The sequence below is a fragment of the Equus asinus genome, chromosome 1 (genome assembly GCF_041296235.1).
Source record: "Equus asinus isolate D_3611 breed Donkey chromosome 1, EquAss-T2T_v2, whole genome shotgun sequence".
NCBI lineage: Eukaryota > Metazoa > Chordata > Mammalia > Perissodactyla > Equidae > Equus > Equus asinus.
In genome coordinates, this window is record NC_091790.1 from 156,474,233 (window position 1) to 156,495,397 (window position 21,165).

The 21,165-nt window shown below is 44.8% G+C and overlaps 1 long non-coding RNA gene across 3 annotated transcripts in view; it reads right to left on the bottom strand.

The window, feature by feature from the left end:
* Nucleotides 1–8,411: 8,411 nt before the first annotated feature.
* LOC106829739 (uncharacterized) overlaps nt 8,412–21,165 on the bottom strand; it is a 65,892-nt gene continuing 53,138 nt past the window's right edge. For all 3 annotated transcript variants that reach the window (XR_001397740.3, XR_011503536.1, XR_011503535.1), the window contains one exon: nt 8,412–16,004. This is a non-coding gene — a long non-coding RNA (uncharacterized lncRNA). The remainder of the gene's footprint in view (nt 16,005–21,165) is intronic.

Below are 21,165 nucleotides of genomic sequence, written 5' to 3' on the forward strand. Positions count from 1 at the left end.
TTAACCAACACCTCCAAAATCTCAGGGGCTACCAACTACGAAGGTTTCTTTCTTCCTCATGCTTCATGCCCTTTGCTGGTCAGCAGGGGGGCTCCACTCATCATCCACACTGAGGACTCCAGGCCAACGGAACAACCAGCATCTTGAACAGTGTTGATCGCCCTGTTGAGAGCAAGGAGTGCTCTGGAAAATCTTGCACCAGCAGTTAGGCACTCAGTTTTACTCAAAATTTATTGTCCAGAACAGGCAGGTCACGTGACCCCACCCAATCACAGGGGCCATAAAATTCAATTCTAACATATGTGTGGAAGGCACAGAACTGCAAGAGTTGGGCAACGCCTACAAAAGTAAGCTTTGTTAGCATGTCACAGGATTATCGACTTGCTAGCCGAGAGGATGAGAAGCTTCAGCACTCACTCCATCCCCATCCCGACTTAACCCATTTCACATTTTGGGTTCATCCCTTCCAGTTCCCCACCTCTAGGTGTCAATAGCTGCAGTATTCAGGATTACTTTGGTTGCAAGTGACAGAAAACCACTTCAAATTGGCTTTTGAAAGTATGGATTTTTGTTTACACTATTAAGAAATCCAGAGCTTCATTTAGCTTTGGGCATAGCCAGAGCCAGCAGATCAAATGACATCTCTAGGCTACTGTCTCCATTTTCTTTTCTTTGTCTTTGCTTTTCTCTATGTTGGTGTCATTATCAAGAAAGATCCCTTATAGGGTGGCCATAATAGACACCTACAGCCCTAGGCTTATATTCTATCAGTTTAGCAATCCTGGTGGAGAGCATGTACTGATTTTCCAGTAGCATTAGGAGAAGTCAGTGGTCCAGCTTAGGACACCTACACGTCATCTATCACTGTGGCCAAGGAAAGATGGTGTCCTCATTGGCAGTTCTGAGTCATGTGCTCAACCCCAAGCCTAGAGGGATGTGAGTTTCACCAGGACTTTATGGGCCAAGAACAGGGGAAGAACAGCTCCTGAGAAAAGAAATGACCTGGTCTAGTAAGAAGAAGAAATGCATGATAGACAAAAGCAATAGATATTGGCTACGACTATACGCCATCTGTATTCCCAGTTTCTGGTTGAGAGTGTTGAGACTTTTCAAGGGTAAGCAGCGAGTCCCAGATCATGCACTGGTGGGCCTGAAATTCAAACTCAGGTCTGATTGTAAATGACATTTGATTCTTTGTTGTGCTCAGTTGCCTGCTATACATTTCCATTACTAATCTAATCATCTGGAATGTATGACAAAAATGTAGCATGAGCTTTTGAATGTTTAAAGAAAAAACTAAATCTACAGTATTTCCCAGTATTTAGAAAATGTTGATAAAAAAGATGACTATAATATATGAATTCCCAAGCTATCTAAATCTTTCTACAAATAAAAAAAAACAATGAATTTTTTTAAGTTCATGATCTCCTTTAGAAAAATTAAATGGTGAAAATGAGTTAATTGATAAATACAAATTCCTTTTTAGAAAGGACACAGATTTAATATAAAATAATTGCCTCTTTATGACTGATTTATCTTAAGCCTGACTGCATTTAAATTATATCTTGCCCTTATTCAGACCTTATCTAGGGAAATAAATGAACCTTTCATTCTGGAAGGAGATAGAATGGAGAATGCCCCATGAGAAGACAAAGAAGAAATAGTCTGAGCTCTTAAAAGATGGATTGAGCCCCTTTTCTCTCCTCCTGCTTGGTGAGGAAGACATACATATCCCACCGCAATAAATCGTACGTCACTTACAGCAGTTCCTTCAAATGCCCATCTATTAGGAATGCCTGCCCCCACCCCCAGAGCCCACCACCACCATCTTGTTCATTCTGAGCCTCCCCTGGGAGTCTGACGTGCGTGCTGTTGTCTCCCCTAGGGTCCATGGAGAGACCGTTTTGGTTGCTGTCTGTTAAGACAGGGTGCAGCTTGCTCAGCTCCTCAGACTCCATTCTCATGCTACACATTTCCTTTGAAGTAAAGTATGTGACATTCTAGACCTTGGGCCCTTCTCCCCAGGAAAAGGGAAAGCAAACACTGAGACAGTCACTCACATCCTTCAAGGCCAAATAGCTCCAACTCAGGCCAAAAGGGTGGGGAGGAGTCAGGGTAAGGAGCAGAGTGTCTCAGTTGTTCTAGCTCCCTGCCTAAGTGGTCCAAAGTTACTGGATAATTCCCCTGTTTTGTATGTGCAGATCTAGAAATGTCTATATTTTCAATTGGATGGGCTCAATTATCTCATAAAATTGCATTGTTCAAAACAGGGGCTAGACATGCAGCATTACCAAATTTGGGGAGCACTTGGGTAGAATCTCTTTCTTTCTCTTTGTGATAGCCTGGGTGTTTTACAAATATGAAGTTGAGGGACAGGCCTCAGAGGAACAATAGATGGCACACCTGAGGCTGGGCACATCATTGTCATAACCAACATGGTGTTCACTGGTGATCTTGACCAGAGTGCTTTCCACAGAGTGGTGGTGGAGAAATTTTGGTAGGAGTGGATTCAAACAGGAATGGGAGGAGTTGAAATGGACGCTGAGAGTGAGACATTTCTTTTAAGGAGTTTCGCTGTAACTGGGAGGAGAGAGATCTGACCGTACGTAGAGGGTGTCGTGAGATCAAGAGGGTGATCTTTGCTTTGTTTTACAGTGGGAGAGATTATGGTAGAGTTGTATGCTGATGGAAACTGTCCAGTATAGAGAGAAAAGCTGACACTGGGGTAAAAAGAGGAGACTGCTGGAGCTGTATCCTTGAGTAGGACAGAAGGAGGAAGACCTAGCGCACAAGGGGAGCGATTGACCTTGAACAGATCACTCCTCCTAACCAGAGGTCACGTGCTACCCACAGTACAGGTACAGGGAGACGGGAGGATGTGGTGACAGGAGCTGGTGCAGGTTCCCTTCAGATTGCTTCAATTTCTTAGTGAAATAGAAAATCAGGTATTCAACTGAGAAGATGATGGGGGAAGGAGCATTGGAATTTGAGGAGGGAGGAAAAGACGTGAAATAGTCATCTAGTTGAATGGCAGCATGAATGACCTCGATGAACAACCCAAAGAAGCCTCTTTCTGGTTTGTGAAGTGGTAAACTTGAAAATGATCCCACAGACTCAGGCTGTCAGTGCAGGCTTTGAATTCTGATTGGAATTGTCAAGTGGTGATGAAATAATGCCTGCTGCACAGTGGGGAAGGTCTATGGGTGGTGGATTTAACCTCACAGTCTTTCAAATATTAGTCTATAAAACAAAAATATGCTCAATTAAATAAAATAAGGACAGCTCCCCAAGACAAGGACAGATCTGAAATAGAACCCTTTGGAAGATGCATTAAAAAACATTTCAAAGCTCAAAGAAAAATCATTGCAAGTTGAGAAGCCGAAAGATAATGCAGTTTCCAAAGGAAGAAACATAATCTAAATCAGAACGTTGTTTAAATGCCAGGGGAACAAAGCCCATCAAGAATATTTTTACAGTATAATTTTGGAAGTGCAGAAGGCATTAATATTTAAAGCAACATTTATAAATAAACTTTTAAACAGTTTTTTGACCTGACTTGCACACTCCGCTAGGCTGGCATTCAGGTAGTCCACACTCGAATTTGCACAACAATGTTGAGTGTATATGAGAGTGTACCTATTTCCGGAAGTGAGCAATAACTGTCATTGCATTCTCAAAACAGACTCTGATTCCGAAAGAATTAACGACCTCCTAAAAAAAGAGAATGATCTACGTCAGGAAATTGGTGATAGAGGCAGATTATTTTACATCAGAAAATTTCTGAAGTGCAGATTTAGAAACAGCTTAGAGTAGTAGGAAACACAACGGACCGGGAAGCAAGAGTTTGGATTCTAGTTCCTGACTCACTTCTAACAAACTCTCCATAGCAGACGCATCTCCCTGCTGATTAGGCACCGGCTTCCTCCTCCGTGAAAGAATGGAGCAGGAATGCACCATCGCCGAGATCTCTCCCAGTTCTGACACGGTAAGATTCCACGAACGTGCACCCCACTGCGTGATTTTTGTTAATAAAAATGAGAAGGACTGCCTTTATCCAAAATAAAAGCTTTGGGGCTGCCCCGGGGCCGAGTGGGTGAGTTCATGTACTCCACTTTGGTGGCCCCATGTTTCGCTGGTTCGGATCCTGGGTGCAGACATGGCACCGTTCATGGGGCCTTGCTGAGACGGTGTCCCACATAGCACAACCAGAGGCGCTCACAACTAGAATCTACAATTATGTACTGGCAGCTTTGGGGAGAAGAAAGAAAAAAAAAAAAAGGAAGATTGGCAACAGATGTTAGCTCAGGTGCCAATCTTTAAAAAAATAAAAAAAGAAAAGCTTTGGAAGGGCCTTGTGGCTTCTCCTGGATCTTCCTTTTCTTCTCCTGGTAAGTCACAGCCACAAACCATCTACTAACGAAAGAGAAATAACAAGGTGATATCTAAGGATGCCTTGGCTGAGATGTGACAGTGAAGTCACATTACCCTCTCAGATGCTTATCAAGAATGGATTTCTGAATATTTACATCTGATATAGCAAAAAGATGGGCTGGGGGTTATTTGTAATTCCAAGACTAAGGAAAGTTGAGAAAGGCTACGAATAAGGTATTTCCACATGAGGAACATTTGAGTTCCTCTCAATCTTGTCATCTCCACAGCGTATATACTATTGCCACTTTCACTGGCAGAGTAGTGAATTTGGTGACGGTATGTGGGTTCCTGTGGATTGTCTACTGGGTCATCTGTTCCTACCATCTTAGAGCACACACACCTTAGTTGCTACGGGTGCCAGCCTCCAAGATGACCCCCAATGATCCTTGCTTCATCATATTCACACCTTTATACAGGCCCCTGCCACAATGCACCAAGGTTTGATTGTGCAAACAATAGAATAGAGCAGAAGTGAGGGTATTTGACTTCCAAGGCTACTTCATAAAGGCACTGCAGTTTTTGCCTTGGTCTTTTGGATGCCTCACACTGAAGGAAGCCGCCTCCCATGTCACAAAGACACTTAAGCAGTTCTGTGGGGAGATCTATGTGGGGAGGAACTGAGATCTTCTGTGACAGCCAGCATCAATTTGCCAGTAATGTGAATGAGCCACAACAGAAGCAGATCCTCCAGCCCCAGTCAAGCCTTCAGATGACTGCAGTCCCTTAACATCTTCACATCTTCACTGGAGTCTCATGAGAGACTCCAAGCCAAACCTTCCCAGCTATGCGGCTACAAAATTCCTGACCCAGAGAAACTATATGTGCAATAAATGGTTATTGTGCGTGAAAGCCGCTAAGTTTAGGTGTAATTTGTTACACAGCAATAGGTGAGTAATATAGCTGCTTTACTTTTCTTACATTCTACAGCAAATAACACCTATGATGAATAGAGAAATTGAAATAGCCAACAGTTTTCAGAAGGGAAACTAGTTGGTATCATGAGTGACGATTATTCCTACAGCTCAAGCTATAGTCCCGTATGTTCCTACGTTCCTGAATGAATAATGTTAATTCAGCCTACACAACAACTTCCCAAAATGTGTGGTGAGAATAATACTTCTGACATATTAAACCAACGTATTTAGCTCCTGATAATTCCTAATTCCTAGTTGTCCCACCATCCCCTTCTGCCCTAATTAAAACAGAAGAATTGATCACTTCATGGAAAAAGTAGAGTCACTAAAAAACAGGCAAGTCATGGCTCAGTTCATATTTTCAAAAAAAATGTTTTGAACTTTGTAGTCATATAATAATCTGAAGGCATGTGCTGAAGTGACTTGGTGTTGCAGACAACAGAAACTGAGTCTAACTAAGCAGAAAATAAGTTTATAGGAGGGATATCTGGGAGCTCATAACATCCAGAGACTGACTGAAGACACAGACTCAGAAATGACGCAAGAATCAGAGTTAGCCAGGAGCTTTGCATCCTCCCCTGACCTGGGACTGGGGGTCTGCGAGAGCAAATCAGGTATCTCATCTCTAGGCTTTCACCAAACACCATGGCAGAACCTCACGCCTGGTCACACCGACTGCCCAGTCAAGAAGAGCGAAGGAGATTCTGACATTGAGCAGCAAGATTAAAAAAAAGAAAAAGTCCATAGGTGCTTCTTTTATTTTTGCAGGAGCCAGACTTTGCTGTGAAAAAGAGCAAAGCATTTTCTTCTAACTCCCAAAGCTGGGCTTCTATGTACAGGGGCCAAGTCTGGTGGCATCGGATGGTTAGGTTTGCCCGTCGAAGTCATGGGATATGGAAGGAGGATTATACCTGTCAGGTAAGGAGAAAAGGAAAGGCTCATATTGTTGGCTGAGTTGGAGAGGGGCAGCCCCTGAGCAAAGAAGGTGGCCAGGAGGTCAGACTGGTGTCGTCCCTCCTCTTTTCGTGTCCCTGGAGGACCGGAACTTCACAGAGGACTCTAAGGTAGGCTTAAGGTGCTTCCAGGTAGGAAGCTCTGTTCTCACTTCTCCTGGGCTCATCTTGAGAATAACCCCTACCTCTCAGAGAAGCCCTGGGGCTGATGGGGTGTAGCCTGCAGCATGGAGCCTGAATGGAAACTTAGACATTCTTGAAGGAGGAGCCTGAGACTGGGTCAAAGTTTACCACATCCCTGGTATGGCATTCAGGGGACAGAGAAATGCCCAGGTGCCCCAGTGGGGAGCGAAGAAGATAGTTGATGGTGCTGGATCTCAAACTGTCCTGGGGGAGAGGTGGATACCCACAGCAGGGAGGCCCTGTGGAATAGCCTCCAGAACAGACCCCTCCAGGTGGATTCTCTGTGGGAGCCACGGGCAGGCCTTGGAATCAGGAGAGGTGAGGGATGAGGGAACCATCAAGCTGTGATGAGCACCTGGTCACAGGGAGATACACCAGCCTCAGCCACTCAGTGACAGACTCAGTGATGTCCAAGAGAATATCCCAACACCAGGAGGATACATGGGTTTCCCCTGCAACCAATCAAGATGACTCCTTTGCAAAAGGAGGTCGGGAAAGCCCTGGAGAGGAGGGAAAGTAATTCTCCCAAAGAGGCCATTATTATTATCAGAAGAGACTGATGTAGCTTGAATTACGACATCAAATGTTTTCCACCATCAGCAGAAATGGGGCCTCATAAGCAAGTACGGTTCTCCATTGAAGCCCTCACAACATCACAACTCTTGGTCTCATCTCCGTGATGCCCCGAGCTTCCACTTTTTTGCCCCAACCTCCCACAGCTCTCGATGGGCAGATCTTCCCAGTGGGAACTGGAGGGCGAAAAGGACTGTAAAGGGATCTTACTTGGGAGGCTACTGCAGTGGTCCAGGTGAGCTATGTCACTGCCCTCATTCATGACCTCATCCAAGGCCATGGCCAAAGAGTAACCAAACAGCAATATGTTTGAGTCTTCACAACGGCCACCGAGTCCTTTGTACCAACCTCCTATGCCAGGCCCCAAGCTCCACTGTTCCCTTGCTGGGTAACCTGGGCAAGCCCGCTCACACTCTTGGCCTCGGCCTCCTCATTTTTAAAATATGATGGAGGTGATAGTGGTGGGGGATGGGTGGAGAGTTTGGTTTCTTTTTATTTGTTTGTTTTGTTTGCTTTGTTTTTTGATATGGGAGTGAAGAAATGGGGGAGAGGACAGGATCAGGTTAGATTCTCTCAAATGATTATCCAGCCATCAGATTCTAAGGCTTTACATTGCAGCGTTTTCTCACGGGAATGCTGCAGCTCCCAGAGACAACTGCAGAATCTACACTTCAACTATCTTGTAAATATAACCTGAAAAGTGTTCAGCAAATAGACAAAAGGCAAGAAAGCAGCCCCTTCACCAGCTGAGGGCCTTCAGCAGTAGACCAGTGAGGACATGCTTTGGGTCTAATCTTTATTAACAAAACCTGCTACCTATGGAAACAGGCAAAGATTACTTCTTAATAACCGCTCTCCAAGTAGCTGGTCTAACATCAATCTCACAGACTGGAAAAGGCCAACAAACTGAATCCTAATTGAGTAAAGCGGGTGGCCCAGGCTGCCAGCTCTTTCTGCACCCTGCAATTTAGCCGCGGGCTGTCACAATGGCGGACCAAGCCCAGCACTCAGATCACAGCCCAACGCAAACAAGCTCACAGGCTGTCTAAATCCTCTAAACAAATAGAGACGAATGAAAATTGACTGACTTGTTCAGATTGAAAAAAAAATAGAGGTACGTAGGGGAAGGAGCAAGATAAAATATTTTATCATTTTTGACCAAACACAACCATGTAGAAAAATATTTTTGCTCTATCAATGGCTAGATTTAATAGTGCGGAGTCTGTTTTAACTTTTTTTGCCAGTTTTCCCAAATGTAGTTTTATTTTGCTGAAATGGCAAAGAAAGGGGTTAGAAAAATTAGCATTAATTAAACTTTATTTCTCTTGGCCACAGGCCACACAGTTCAAATAAAGTGCAGCTTCTAGCCAAGTCCCCTCACAAGCAAAATTCAGAATGCACAGCTTAATTCATGTATAGCTTGTTTTTCTGACAAGAAAAATGAGAAAAGGAGGGGATAAGGACAGAAAAAGTTAGAAGATGAACAGGAAGTACGTCTCCTGTTTAGCTTTCTTTAATTTTCTGCTTTTAGGGGAAATAATGAGAGTGGAGAGGGGCAAAATAGGATACAAAATTATGTTTCAACTCTGTAGAAACATATGCAGGTACATAAATAAACAAATACAATATATTTCAGTGAACAAAAGCTCCATTCTTCCGGTTTAGGTCAAATCCCTTGGCGTTATCTTTGACTTTGCCTTACACATCCCTCCAATATGCTTTCAAAATGGATCCAGATCCAATTGCTTGTCAACACTTCACCACTACCCCTCCGGTCCAAGCCACTATCATCTCTTCTGTGGAACACATAAAAGCCTCATGAACTTGTCCCTACGTTTCTTTCCAAGAATGTTCTTTGCTACCTCTGATCTGGCTCCCTGCTACCTCCATGACTTCATCTACTCTTCTCCCCTTCACTCCTTCTGTTCCAGCCATGAGCTGTTCTTCTAACATGCTAAGCATTTTCTAACTTCAGGGCCTTGTCACTTGATGTTCCCTTTGCCCAGAACATTCTTTCCCCAGATTTGCTTCATGGCTTGCTCCCCTATTCTTTCATGGCTCTATTGAATGCCTCAAGTTATCAGAGAGGTCTTTCCAGACCACTCTACATAAAATTGCAAATCTCCATCCAGTACTCTATAGCTCTCTTGCCCAGTTTTATTTTATTTTATTCTTCTCCATGTCATGTACTAACACCCAATGTACATTTATTTGCTTATTTATTGTCAGACTCTCTCCCATTAGAATTTATGCTCCCTGAGGTACTGTTTTCTTTATTGCTATATCCCCAATGCCTGCAACAGTGCCTGGTATATAGTTGATGTTCAATAAGTATCAGTTGAATTAATAGATGAATGAATGGGTAATCAGCTAAATAAAATGAATACATAAGAAAGAAGGGGAGAGAAGGTGGAGGAGAATGAAGAGAGAAAGAAATAATACACAACCTCCAAATACTTCCCTGTAAGTTATTAGTATGGGTGAACATTCTGTGCTTCTCTCAGTTTTCTTAAATGTATAAAATAAAGATGTGTTACCCCTATAATAAAAAAATAGTTGACCTTTACCCTAAAAAATTTTGTCAAACTTAAGATTTCACTAAGATTTGAAAATAAACAATGAAAATGTTTTTTTAAAAAAAAAAATCAATGTTTTTCAGTTTTAGAGGATGGACAAGTCAAACAGTAGGTAGGGTTCTTGAGACGAAGGCCCAAGTTGTCTCAATGGCACCATCATCCACGGAGCTGTCCAAGCCAGACACATAGGCTCCTTGCCACCAACTCTGTCTCCCCCAGGGTTCCCGTAATTGCCCGTGCTGCCCATCCTCCAAAGCTATCACTTCGTCTTTTCCATGCCCATCGCCATTTCTATTCCCATTGCCATCCACAGACACCTAGGGGCCATTTTTATTCCTCCCTCACATCTAAAAGTGAATCAAATCCTCTCAATTTTCTTCCTACCTCTTTCTCCAATCTATCTCTTCTTGTCCACCCACACTGTCACTGCCTAAAGGAGGTTCTGGATTATTTTTCCCCCTAAATTCCTACTTCCTAATTCAACTCTCTATATCTAATCCCTTCTCCTTAGGCACCCTCCCCACTGCTGCTGGGTTTTTTCTAAATCATAAACCTCATCATCTCATTCTCCATAGATCTAAAATCCTTCAGGTTAGCACGCAGGGCTCTTTCCAGACCTGACCCTGCCTATCCCTCTAGTCTTCCTCCTGTGAGGGCCCATTGCCCTTCTTTCCAGCCAACCCAACTCAAGCACTCATGACTCCCCAAACTCCTTGGCCATCTCCTGCCTCCACACCTCAAGCATATCCATCTGTCTTCTTGGAATGCCAATCTTTAGCCTAGTTACCAGGCACCTATCCTTTAAAACTCACTTCTCTTGCCACATTCTCTGGAAGGTACTCTTTGCTCCTATTGATCTAGATGCTATTCCTCTCCGTTCTCAGAGGAATGTGTGCTGTGTTTTACATTGGAGTCTTACATTGGAATCTTATGTTTGAATCTTACATTGGACCGCCTTAGCCTCCTAAGGGAAGGCTCCATGTTTTAGACTGAATTTTCTTTTTAACATTTAACTCAGTGTTTACCATCTAGTAGACATTTAATAAATATTTGCAATGGAAAGGGGCAGAGGAGAGAGGGAAGTCAGCTGGGTAATTAGATGGACTGGGCTATAAATATGTTGAAGGAGAAGTACATAAGATCTTAAGATGTGCACACTAACTCTCTAGTGGATATTTGCAAACCTTGGAGTTGGGATAATTTGAAGTGAACAGCATTTGATGGTTAAGAACAGACAGATCACATGGATTTGAATCCCAATTGAACCACTTAGAAGCTGACTGACCCCAAGCATATCATTTAACCCATCTGAGCTGTAGTTTCCTCACCTAGTAAATGAGAAAAATAATATCGTCTCCCTGTTAAAGCTGGTGTGAGGTTAAACAGGATAACTCACGTAAAGGGCTGAGCACAGTGCCTGGAAGCAGTAAATGTTCAGTAAATGTCATTAGTGATAATAATGATGATAATCATTAGGAAACAAGACTCTGAAGTGTTTTTAACAGAACAGTAAGAGGAGGCCCAATAATCAAACTATCCAATATATCAAACCAGAATCACAGTCAATGGTATTTCAGCCCCTAAATCAGCATCATCTTAGAAGGGCTTGGGGATGCCAACCAGCTGCTCTGTATAGCATGCAAGCCAGCATCACAAGAAAAGGCAGGGACTGCTCAAATTTCTCATGAGTTAACAGCAGTCTCAAAACTGTGTAGTCAGAACAGTTCTGCAGGATGGCAATGTGTGTTATATAAAATAAAATGTTCCAGGATCAAATAAGATCATGAGACTTTGTAAACCAAGTCCGACAGTAATATTTCCTGCAGAAGTTCTCTGTGTTTTTCAGATCACTGCCTGGCACTTTTCAAAAATGCCCCAATTCAAGGAAAGTTCCAAGGGCCTAGCATTTACCCTCCCAGGTCAACTGGGAAGAAGGAAGAGACGGAAAGAAGAGAAAAGAACACACAATCTCCAAATAACAGCACGGGTGAAGACTTTGTACTTTTCTCAATTTTCTTAAATGTATAAAATAAAAATGTGTTACTTCTGTAGTGAAAAAACAGGTAACATTTATCTTAAAACAATTTTGCCAAATTTAAGATTTAGCTAAGATCTAACAGAAAATGAAAGTAGAAGTTTTTTTTTTAAAAGTCAGTGTTTCACAGTTTTAGGATGAGAAATGTGCTGTTTGTGAGCTAACGGAAAGACAGAAGGGTTTAGTTAATGAATGCAGTGCTCCAGACAATCCCAAAACAGAGGACTCAGAGGACCCAGAGGCGTGTAATTCCACCCGGGCCCTGCTGCTCCCCAAAGCCCCTCTAGTTGGCAGTGGGCATCTGCTTGGACCCAGGAAGGGGAAGGCCAGGTCTCAGCGGACACCTCATGGGCAGATCCTGGGTAGAGACCTATGTCGGTAAGGAGACCCCAGCGCACCTGACAATTTCCAGCCTCAACCCGCACAGCCTCCAGGAGGGCGCCCTCTGGTGGCCTGGAGGCGAGCTGCTCCAGGGCGGCGCTGAGTTCAAGCTGAGCCAGCAAAGGCCAACCCGGCCTCTCCCCTCCATCACCGCCACCGGTCTGAAGCTCTTTTCTCTTGTATTCATTTGCTTTTGAGCATCTTTAGTGATTCTGTTAGCTTCTCTCTTTCATTCCAAATTGGTTTCCTGTCATTTTTATGAGAACGAATTTATTGGTGCTTTAAAAAAATATAAAAATGTCTTTGTGCCTAAATCTTTCCTTAACAGGTTTCTCTACAATGTTTGTTCTCTATTCTCTCTTTCTTTCTTTTTCTGAATTCAGTGCTTCTGGGCCCAAGTAAATGGAAGCAGAGCTGGTCAAGGCTGGAGTGCCAATGGAGTGGGAGCAGCCAGGCCTGAGGGTGGCTAAGCCAGAGCTGCTGCCCCTGCTAAGGTCTATTACTCACTTAGCCACGCGGCAAGGCTTTTCCCCTAGGCAGCTCATCCCCCTGCCTCTCTCTGAGTAATACACACACGAGGCGCGGAGCCATCACTTACACAAATAGCCATGAGCGCCTTCAGACCAGTGTTCGGCTACTAAGAAGGCAGACGCCCTCGAGAGGCCAGAGGGAAAGTGCCTGCTCAAGGGCTGTAGGCACCTCTTCAACTGGCCTCACAGGTGCTTTCTCTGCAGGGCAAAGTGCTGGTCACAATGGGGGCAAGGGCTGCCCGCTTGCGTCCCAGGGAAGGGGACGTGCACTTTGCCAGTGCTAAGCAAGAGGCCTTCTCTGGAGCATGGGAAGTGGTGGGTCCAACCCTGGTGCTGGGGCCAGGGCGAGTGGGCGGCTTTGAGGGAGGGAACGTGCCGTGAGCAATGCCTTCTCTACTCTCCTGCTCCTTCAGGTAGACCTGGCAACAACCTACGAGAGAGGAGGTGGGGCACAGCCCGCTCCCCGGTCCCACGCAGACATCACCTACTCAGATTTACTGAAGACCCCTGCAAAGAAACGCATAAAGTAGGCTTAAAAGTATTTGGTCAAACGTAGGGAGAACGCCTCCCACAGGGCTGAGGGGAAAACAGCAGTTTGCAGAATTGCACATATTGCACATATCGTGATTCTGACTATGTAAAAAGGACACCCCTACAATATGCATGAAAAAGACAGGAATGGATAAAGTACAATTATTTTTCTCTGTTTAGTGGGATTATCAGTGATATTTATTTTTCTCTTCACAAAGTTCTGCTTCTAATTTTTCTACTATGAGCATTCTCACTTTTATCAACAGAAAAGGTCACTAAGCCATTTGTTAAAAAATCTGCTAAACCCCTCTTTGCAGGGTGACAATTATAGATAGGACAGGTATGTATGTGTGTTTGCGTGCGTATTTGTGTGTTCCTGTGTGTGTGCATGCTTATATAGATACACCATGAACATATATAAATAAATGTGAATAAAAGTTTATGCCGTGTGTCCATGAATGTATACATGTATTATATATAATAGATATGTATCATATCATGATCAACTTCAAAGATCCACCAATTCCTATGGGTAAACCCACAGGAATATGTCACAACTAGGAGGTCATCAACAAATAAGACAAAGAGACACCTACTAGCTGTGATAGGGTTTGTCTTCATTTTCTGGGGTTAAGTGACTGTTGCAAAATAATCCATTTGCTCTTCGTGAAGATGGCTGCTTTGACAGAATAAAATGGGGAAGGCCCTGCCTGGAGCAGAAGCGCGTGCTGCCATGGTGACAGTGATCTTAATTGATATTTGTGCCCAGCGGCAGCTTCTCTCTCTTTTTCCTCCTCCCAAGTGAGAAAGTGCCCTTCACACGGATGGAACCAGGCGGGCCAGGCTGTTTTCTCTTGGGGCCATGCAAGCCAGTGCCAGCTATGGAATCCTATGGCTGCCCCTCCCGCCTGCTCTGCCAGTCACCAGCCAGTGCCCCTCTAACAGGTGCCATTGTGCTCTGTGGCCCCTGAGGCTCCTCTTGTAGGGAAGAGCCTTGAAATGCCCGGCCTGCACCCTCCAGCACTCATCCTCCACGCCTAAGGGTTCTCAGGACAGGCCCCTCACTGCACGTCCTGCCCTCCTCTTGGGGGTGCTTTCTGGAGAGCAGGGCAGAGCCTGCAAGGAATGGAGGGCTTTGTTAGGCATGACCTAATCCTCAAAGGCACGGAAGGTTGGGCCCCAGAAGGTGAGGAAACGGCATGGTGGGCCAGACATCTGAGTTTCCCCTCCGGGTTTCTGCATCCCTGTGGAGTTCTTAAAATCTGACCCCACCTTCGCTACTGCCTGTGGGGAATGGCACTCTTCCTCAAGTCACGTGTTAAACAATCTTCCAGATATTTTCTTTGGAGAGCTTTTGCTTTTTCTCTAGTTAATCCTTGAAGGGCAACATGGGGGTGGGGGGGGGGGTGGGTGCGTGTGTACATGTGTGCATGCATGATTAAGAACAAGAGTTGTTCACTCCAACAACTCATTGGCAGAGTGGAGCCTTCCAGTTGGCACAGGGTGATATCTGGAAGACTTTTAGTCCCTCTGTCTGTTCAATCAGTCATTCATTCTTTCATTCATTCAGAACATGATTCAAAGTTTGGTTGCACTAGATGCATAATGGACTTGGAAATCCAAGTTATAGTCAAAAGATATATTACTTTCTGCTATATAAAGTACTATAACCCTTTGTTACTAGCACAAAAATTCATTATGAATATTTCAATTTCAAAAATACTAGACTCTCTGGCCAAAATTTAAATCAGAGCAAGCCCTATGAAAAGGCTTAGTCTGTGTCAGGACTCTGGGTGGTAAGAGGTGGTCTCCCTAGTCCATTGAGTTTACAGCTAAAGAGGGAGTCCATTGGTCCCAGAACTGGGGAGTCCAGGGCTGTAGGGTTTAAAAGTCAGGCTTTGCTGGATCCAGGGGCTTGGATGACATAAGTCAATTTCTCTCTCTCTCTCTCTCTGGCTCCTTATCTACAGCTGGAAAGATGGTGCAGGCCGCTAAAATACCATATCCACACAGCTACTGTTCCAAACTGATGAGGTGCACATACTCTCTCTCAGCATCCATATGGCAAATCTCAAGAAAGATAATACACATACACACGTAAGTCGTGGCTGTTTCAAAGCCAATCGCCCTGGCTTGGAAATAGACAACTTGGACTAGCCCCCCAGGGTCTCATGGCCCCTTCTGTATTTGGGGTCATGTGGAAAGCTGGTGGGGTGCTGTGGGGGCAGATGCCGCTCTGGGCTTTGCAGATGTATCAGGGTCCCGTGGAATGGGGGAAGCATGGTTACCTAAAGGAAAAGTAAGGTGTGTTTACCTGAAGAAGGGGAAAGGAACACCAGATGGACAAATACTTTCTCAAAGCATCACTTAAAATGTACCTGAAAAGGAACTGGTCCTATTGGAAAGAAGTTCAAGAAACTAAAAGTGGGAACAGAGAAAAGACAAATGGTTTTTCTATTTAACAATGATAAGTAGAAACATTCTATTCAAAGTTGCTGAATAGAATATTATCAATGGCATACATTGGCTCAAGGGTTTGCTCCAGAAAATACCTTCACAGTGAAAATCCAGGAATGATGGCATCTTGATTAAAATGTTTGTTTTCATAAAACAGAGGCCAAGCAGCCTCAAAGTCAAAACAACTTTTCCTGGAACTGAGGTATGTTTTCCCCCAAAGAAGTCCAAATTAAATTAAGATGGGATGAACAGCATCTGGACATTCCTGATCTTATATCTTGACATAATTTAGCCTCAGAGGCAGTCGCCTTTTCTTAGAAGATGATCCTTCTTTTTCTTCTGATGGGCTTTGTCCTTAAGTGGGGGAGGAGGGAAGCTTGCTGGAATTTGTCACACCGCCCGACACCATTACACATCTCCCAGCCTCTGGTGGCTCTGCCCTGGAGGTAGGAGAGAGAGACAGAGAGAGACAGAGAGAGAGAGGGAGAGAAACTCAGGACTTCACAAAAGTGTTCACAATGCTGTTCAAAGTCACAGGCTCTGAAGGGGGGTGTCAGTCACCAGCTGACGCTTGGCTGTCCTGCTTTACACAGTTTTATGACTTTTAATCTATTTCCATCAGTTATCCTGTTTTATGGCTGCAAATGATAAGATAAATTGGGTCCTCTCTCCTTCTCTCTCTCTCTGTCCACGGCACAGGTTAGAGGACCCACTGCAGGTCTGTAAACCACAACAGATCGTTCCACAAGCCCAGGCCCCCTCTTGTAACCTCACCCAGTAACAATTTGTGTAGGCAGAATATTGAACTGCAAAGCCCGTCTCAGAGGGCAAGAGACTAAGCTGATGCCAATTTTGAAAGGGGTTTAGCAGAGGTCTCTCCCTCGGAGAGCCCATCATGCCTCTTTGACAAGGCCAGTCGCCCTTCTGGTCCTATGCAGACAATTTCCCCTTAAGCCTAAAGCCCACCAGCCGTGTGACTTAGACAAGTCACCTGACTGCTCTGGGCTCATCTATAAAAGGAGCAGATCGGCTTAGGTGATTTCTGTGGCCCTTCCAGTTCCAGGAGTCTACAATGCTGTGACATCCTGATGCTATATGCCACCACCATGATATAGGGGAGTTCCCTACCACCAGTATTCTTTCTGGTGTCTCTCAGGTAAAGGCCAGCCCTAACCTCACCCCCGAAGGGTTTGTGTGCAAAGGCAGGAACAAAAGCAAGGACAGACAGGGGGACAGGCCCCAGCTTCATTCAGATTAACATTGGTAAGGTTAAGTCAGTAGCATCCTTAATAATGCAGCCATTTCTTTCTCCTTCTCCCCTCTGGGATTAAAGCTTGTGTGCTGACTGTTGAAAAATCAGTCATTAACGGCCAGGAAATGACTTCCCCATCCATCAGAACACTGCCCAGCCATGTTTCAGCTTTTCCCCCTTTCCCTGCGTAATTATTCTCATCCACCACTGATTACAGTTTATAATAGCCATAATTCTCTCGGAATCAATCATTACTTTACTTTACCACAGGGTTACCAGTAGAAACATGAGGGAACGCAGATACCCCCGGCTGGGTTTTATTTTTTGGAAATTGCCTGCTTTCGTCTGGATCTCATTTAATCATCTGGATGTTCAAAGAAAAGCCAAGATTTTAATTCAAAGGCATTTTTTTCTACTTGCCCTTAACTCTTCTTCTTATTTTTCTTTTAAGAGGAAATGATGACTGGTTAAATGAGGCTAATATTGTGCAAAATCTGCTGTGTTGTTCAGAGTGATCGGCGGGGGCCACGGCAGAGATCCTTGTCAAATCCGTATGCTTCTTTGGCACTTTACTTACTTGAGTGTTGTTCAAGCTACCCATCCTGTATGATTTCCTAGAAGGTTCAAGAATTGTCTTTTCCTTCCATAGACCCGTTAGAATAAAAATTCCTCTTGGGGGAATAAAGGTTTTTCTTATACGTTCTGGAGAGGTATGACAATCAGTCCTTCACACCTTAGTGAGAATTTAAGGCAATCTGTTTTATTCAGTACTTACAAGACTTCCTATGTTTAATATATTGTGCCAGTGCTTTGGTGAGTTTAAAAAAAAAATGAATATGATCTAGTCATTGCATCCCGGAGCTCACATGGTGGCTGGAAGTGGTAGGAAGATAGACATATAAATAGCTATTTCAGCATTCATCACATATGCCTTGGAAAGTTAGGGTACAAAGCGCAACAGGAGTAGAGAAGAGGCCATTTATCCACTAGGGATCTTAGAATTCCTGGAGGAAATGCGATTAGAACTGAACTTTGAAGGAGGGCAAGGACTTGAACAAGTTGTCATTCCAGGAGCGGGCTGCAGAAATTAACCTCAAAGGCCTGGTCGGGGACGAGAGGTTGAGGGAGACCAAGGCTGGCAGGAAAGGCCTGGAACAGTGGGATGACCTGGGGCCATGAGATGGTGACAAGGCCAGCAGTCTGCAGCCCAAAGGCTGGCTGCAGCATCGGGTAACCCCCCCGAAAGCTTTGGAGAACCGTAAAAGCCCTTCTCGGAAGAATTCTAGAAACTCTTGCTGAGGTGGCATTGGCCACACAAGAGAAAAGGGCAAAACATCACACGATTCGGGATGTATTCTTGGAAATGTGACCTCATGGCTAGTGACGATGGGGACCTATTGGTTATAATAATGAAAGGAGTACTTTTACAATATTGGATGCCCACCAAAAGACATAGTCTTTTCAAATCCAGGCAAAACCAGGTTGAGTTGAAGCTCTAACAGAAGAAACTTTATTTAAAAAGTTTTAAATATTAACTTAATATTTTGGAAGTACTGTATCAGCATCAACAGCAAATGCTCTCAGACCCATTTACACAAAGGAAGGGTTGTATCCTTGGTGGGAACAGGGCAGCACGGCCAGCCTCGCATCCCTCTTTACTCGTACATGGTTGGTTTACTGGGGAACCTGTGAACTCTCATAAAGCTCCCTTCACCCTCATTTGCCATATTTGCCATCTGTAAGAGACATGAAATCATTTATGCAGCGAAAGCCCAGGGGTCTACAGTCTGGGGGAAAATGTTCCAGGTAACTGCTAATCTGGAAGTTATTTTCTTTCCCCAAACAGCCAGGGTGGTCCATATCAGTGGTTTCTAGCTTTTTTAGTTTTGTAAACCAGTAAAAGTAAAATCTTTAAAAAAATTGGGTGGTAATTAGGGGGAAATATGGGTTTGCCTACTTTTTATTTTGCCAAGTCAGGGCATAAAAAATAACTACTCCCATCTACTCTCTCTGTTGTTTCACACCCCAGAAAAACACATCTTGATCCCAACACCATAAGCAAACCATAATCCCAGCATAGAGGGTAGTCCTTTCAGTTAAAAGCTTGTAGAAAAAAACCTCACTTCATTGTCTTCACTTTTCTCGTTTTGCAACAGAATGCTCAAAGATGCGCTTTTGAAGGGCATGGACCCCCTGAGAAGTTCTGACCTGTGTGTGTCCTCTCTCTGGTGGCTAGAAGATAGCTCAGAGAGACACAATTCTAAGGTCTATGCCTGTAGGGCATAGAAGACCAGGCAAGTACACAAAATTAGGACAGGAAAGTGTTAAAATGCTGGAATGGAACCTGGCCAGAAAGGTCTCCCGTTTAAGTCATTCTTGGTTAGGGTTTTCATTAATCCCCAGAGTGAGGGCAGAGGGAAGGAAAGGATGGATGGCTAATAATAATTATTACTGAATCCCTGCTATGTATGTATGTATGCTGAATCCCTACTATGCATGTATGTGGACTGAATCCCTACTATGTTCTATGCTGAGACCTTTTATCCATACCATCTCATTTAATCCTCAAGACAAGTTTAGAAAACAGGTATTCAACACGACTTCTTTTCAGTTGGAGAAAATAAGCCAAGAGAGGCTCAGTCCTTGGTCTCTGATTACACAGAAGTGGGAGCCGAACTCACGTTTACCTGACCTGAGAGTCCGTCCCGACCACTGCAACAAGAACCCCGCTGCAGGAGGCGTGGCTCTTTCACGTAATCACCACGCAGACGTGTGCGTGGCCACAGATAGATGTTCAGCAAAGTGTTTATAGTGTATTCCGTCATATGGCTTTTCTAAGACTCAGTGAATCCTTTGTCATTTTTATAAAGCTCTGGGTTGAAAGACTGTCTGCAGACATCGTTAAGGGATGGACCTGGGGGAAACAGCTACAGACAGGGGTCTGGCATCAGGCAGGCTGACGAGGTAAGCAGTGGTCCTCATAGAACGGGCCGCACTGGGTCTCTCCCCAGACCCATCTGAGTAGACTGCCCTTGACTTCCAGAGTTTCAAGAAAGCGTCTGCAGTCCTGCAGGCGCTGGCTTCTGTCTGCTGTGTCTACCAGGTTGGACACAAATTCCAAGAAACGTGAATCACCTTCTTCCCTGTGGGGCTTTGTTCCATCTTTGGTCCCAAATATTTCATAGCACCCAGTGCCAAAAAGAAGCCCTGGGAGAGGTGAGCTTGCGTATTAATTCCAATGGCGTGGTAACGAGAACTTCATTCACTGACTGAATTCCCTGATGTCCCCCATCCTTTCCTGGTTCATTAGCCCTCGGTAGGTACCTTGCCCGGCTGCTGAATCTCAAGAGAAGGAATGTGTTCCCTGCCCCTCCGGCAGATCGCAGCGTCCTCTCCTCCCTGCTTGTCCCCCAGGGGCATCTGCTCCTGCTCCTCACAGAGGTCTCTATCCCGGCACAGAGTGCGCGTCCTCCCTCCCCAGGAGAGGACGCCCCTAAGTGTGAGGGGTACCCCCAGGTCCTGGAATCCTGAGAAGCCCTACCAGGTTTCCCTGCTCTGATATTGGGGGTGCGTGTGTGCATGTGTGTGTGTGCGGCCCCTCGTTCTCACCCCCCACCCCAACACAGCAGACATGTTTGCTCGTTTCAGAGCGGGACCTAATTCTGTTGTGGTCAAAACAGGAGACAGTGCTTTTCAGTAATGAGTCTACAGTTCCGGGTGAAGATTCACAAGTGCGAGGAATTGTGTAGGGATGGGGAGGGGAGTTGTGGTTTGGGGAGAAAGTGTAAACTACAATTTTAAATCCATCCAACGGAGGTTACAGTCAAAAGGCGACAGCTTCATTCTCAACTTAGGTAAAGAAGCCGACGCACGTGCACAGTAGAAAAGTCTCATTTCATCTCTGCTATACAGTCCTGCCAGACAGTGTCCCCGAACTCTCCATCCAGGCAGGAGTGTGTGTGTGTGTGTGTGTGTGAGTGTGTGCACGCGTGTGTGTTAACTGGCCCCGCAAACTAGGAAATGTGGAGGAAGCCTGCTTGCTCCCTGTCCTGGAGACCTGCTCCAGCCACTGCTCTCAAGGCAGCTGCAGCGCTGAATCCCGCCTTCAGGCTTTGTGAGGGGCAGGGCCCACCTCATGGGTGTGCACCCTTAGCCCAGCACCTAGAAGGGCTCTGTGCTTGCTTTAATGCTCTGCTGTCGCCATCTCAAAATTCTGAATCATTTGTCACAAGGGCTCTGCATTCCCATTTTGCACTAGGCCCCACAAATTATCAAGCCAATCCTGTTGACAAGCATATTACAGATAGAACAATGGCAAAAACGCCCAGTATAAATTAGCTGTGTGATCT